The sequence below is a fragment of the Rhagoletis zephyria genome, unplaced genomic scaffold (assembly GCF_001687245.7).
Source record: "Rhagoletis zephyria isolate East Lansing unplaced genomic scaffold, Rhagoletis_zephyria_1.1 Rzeph_scaffold_00420, whole genome shotgun sequence".
Classification (NCBI taxonomy): Eukaryota; Metazoa; Arthropoda; class Insecta; order Diptera; family Tephritidae; genus Rhagoletis; species Rhagoletis zephyria.
In genome coordinates, this window is record NW_016157504.1 from 150378 (window position 1) to 154110 (window position 3733).

The 3733-nt window shown below is 34.5% G+C and overlaps 1 protein-coding gene across 1 annotated transcript in view; it reads right to left on the reverse strand.

Annotated features, from left to right (window-relative positions):
- Positions 1-3733, reverse strand: part of LOC108359608 (1-phosphatidylinositol 4,5-bisphosphate phosphodiesterase classes I and II-like) — a 191035-nt gene that overhangs the window by 93763 nt on the left and 93539 nt on the right. The gene's annotated exons all lie outside the window — the stretch shown is intronic.

The window sequence follows — 3733 nt, forward strand, 5'->3', positions numbered from 1 at the left end:
TTTTTTTTCACCCGAGATAGATACAGTTCATAACAGGGCTATGAACAGAGGTTTATAAAAAATGTAAAAATGCCAATATACTAATTCCTTAATTTATTTTAACTACATTGCATTTGAGTATGGAGAGGCAACTATCTGGAAGTATTTTACATAAAAAATTTACTAAGTATTGCCCGGTTTGTAGTTGCAGTTAAAGAAAACACATGAAAAGGCACGATTTTTTTTAAATTCGAAAAAATGTAAATATTTCAAAAACGGTGACACTTTTACCTGAAAATTTTTTGTTTATCAGTGAGCTCACCCCCCCACCTACCTTGCCCTAAAGTTTGGCACGTTACTTCTGGGACACCCTGTATAACAGGGCTATGAACAGTGGTTTATAAAAAATGTAAAAATGCCAATATACTAAACAAACAACGCCTCGTGTAATATACTTCAAAAAAAGAAAGTACCGATGCAAATAAGATAGATGAAGGTAACAATTAAAATGCACATATAATTATTTCACTGAGGTAGATAACTCGAATCCAGCGCTACCTAGCTGATAAATTTTTCGCAGAGATGTTTTTCTTCCCTTACCAATACACATATAGAATATGACCGAAATCCGACTATAAATACGATTTCTAGTAATAACTCACAAATATAAACACAACTAAGAACAAGTAAAAATGTATAAGTTCGGGCAAAACCGCACTTTATATACCCGGCACACGTATTAAATATCGTTTTTTCAAAGGAGTATTTTCCCAATGTCAAACAGTTTCAATAATATGCTATGATATATTGAAATAATCGGACCAAATTTGGTGGAAATCGGTAACGCGGTTATCGGTATATACTTCTGTAAACATAAGTCGGTGGTGCCAAGTCCATTTAACAAAAATCAATAACCTTGTGTCTTGTTAAAAAATTGTTGCAAGCTGGCATCTTTAGTTATTGAAAGATCGGAGTTTTCGTATTTCTGAAATTTACTGTTGTATGGTAAGTGGCAGTAATTTAAGTCCGATTTCAAAAATTTTCAACATATTGCTTTTTTGCGCCAAGGTTGCTAAATGTGCCGGGTTTGGCAGAAATTGATAAACGGGGTACCGGATACACACATGTAGGCGTAAGTGGGCGGTGCCACGCGCATTTTCCAAAAATTCCGCTAAAATCATTTTCTGCTAAGAGGTCATTGCATATATTGATTTTGAGTAAATTAGCTTATATGAGAGGTGGGCGTGGTTCTCGTCTGATTTAAAAAATTTTCAACGAGTTTGGTAGGGATTGTACTTCAAATACCAACTTGCAACAATTTGGATCCAGTATTTGAGGAAATATCTTAGTTTTTGCATATTTCTAAAATTGCGTTATATGGGAGGTGGGCGTGGTTATTGCCAAATTTCGTTGACATATCTCAATTTTTACTCGAGTTATCGTGTACACGAACAGACGGACGGACGGACAGACATCGATTTCTTTTTTCATTCTGAGCATTTATGTATACATTTGTCTATTTCTATCTCAATTCGTTTTGGCTGTTACAAACAACCGGTATGCGAACAAAGTTGTGCACAAGTGCGCTCGCGCATAAAAAGTTCACATTAATCGGACATTTTATATACATACACATATAGAGTGAAGATATGGCTGTAAGTATTTTTTCGTGGTTTCACCCCAAATTTCTACTACACACAATTATGAAAATCATATAAATCAACAAATATTTTAGTTTTGTGATTAAATGGCATAAAGTTATTTATTTAATTGTTATTAGTTTTTAGATAGTTGGCAACTCTATCTTAAAATATCGTATTGAGCTCTTTCAAATACGTTTAGTTTGATATCCGTACTGTTAGATTGTATAGGTAAATTTTTTATTTAAATAACCCTTTAGAAATTTTTTCCGAAGGGTGGCAACCTTGTCCAATTTTTTTCTAATTTAAATTATCGGCCGCTGTGCGGCCTTCCACTCCGAAAGGCCTGGGTTGAAGCCCTGGTTAAAGCAACATCGCAAAAAAATGTAGCAAAAAGGTTTTTTCTTAACAGTGGTCGCCCCTTGGCAGGCAATGACAAACCTCCGAGTGCATTTCTGCCATGAAAAATAGCTTCTCATAAAAATACCATCGCCGTTCGGAGTCGGCGTAAAACTGTAGGACCCTCCCCCTTCGTGTGACAACATCAACGCGCACGGCACAAATCGGAGGAGAAGCTCGGCTAAACACTAACACATGTGTAAGCGCCAACCTATTATTATTATTATTATTATTATTATTATTTAAAATTTTGCTATACATTCTCAGTGAAATAGGATTATTTGGGTTTTCTTTTAATATTTACAATGTTTTCCAAGCTAAAATTTTTTAAAAAATTTTTTTATATAGGTAAATATAATTCATGCTTTAAAATAAGTTCGTCTAAATTAATAAAAAAGAGCAAACTCTGCCAACAACAAAAAAAAAATTAAACCAATGCGATTTTTTAGAATTTTGTATAAAGTTTGATTTATATGGTTTTGGTTAAAAAATGAATCATGTGTTTATAAGAAAAATTTTAGCTGTAAAAACATTGTAAATATTAAAAACAAAACACCATTCAACCAGTACACTTGCACTAGTAATAGACAACCTTGTACCAGTTGTTGACATACTTTAATTATTACTATTTGTATTATTAACCCCAACGGTTGCCCTCCTCCCGCCTATCCGTACGAGGAGCGCAGTCCGCATTTTTAGTGAGGCCCTAAGCAATGTTCTCACCGAGTTTGGTAGGGATTGGTAATGGGACTACAGAGATACAGCATTTAATCATAAGTGGGAGAGGCCATACCCATTTTTCCAAAAATTTTATAACTGCCTTATTTTATGCCAAAATTCTACTTCAAATACCAACTTTCAACGATTTGGATCCAGTATTTGCGGAAATATATTAGTTTTTGCAGATTTTGAAAATTCCGTTATATGGGAGGTGGGCGTGGTTATTGCCCGATTTCGCCCATTTCAATCCCAACCTTGCCCTTGGATAAAGGGCAACCACCTAACAAATTTCGTTGCCATATCTCAATTTTTGCTTGAGTTATCGTGTACACGAACACGAACGGACAGACATGGCTTAATCGATTTCTCTTTTCATTCTGAGCATTTATGTATACATTTGTCTATATCTATCTCGATGCGTTTTGGCTGTTACAAAGAACCGTTATGCGAACAAAGTTATAATACCCTCGTGCACAAGTGCGCTCGGGTATAAAAAGTCCATATAAATCGGACAATCCGTTCTCGAGTTATGGGCGGTTATACGTACGCACCTTAGTTTTATATACATATGCATATAGAGTGAAGATATGGCTGTATGTATTTTTTCGTGGTTTCACCCCAAATTTCTACTGCACACAATTATGAAAATCATATAAATCATCAAACATTTTAGTTTTTAGATTAAATGGCATAAAGTTATTTATTTAATTGTTATAAGTTTTTAGATAGTTGGCAACTCTATCTTAAAATATCGTATTGAGCTCTTTCAAACATGTTTCGTTTGATATCCGTACTTTTATATTGTATAGGTACATTTTTTATTTAAATAACCCTTTAGAAATTTTTTTCTGAAGGGTGGCAACCCTTTCCAATTTTTTTCTAATTTAAATTATCGGCCGCTGTGCGGCCTTCCACTCCGAAAGGCCTGGGTTGAAGCCCTGGTTAAAGCAACAACGCAAAAAATGTAGAAAAAAAGTTTTTTCTTAACAGTGCTC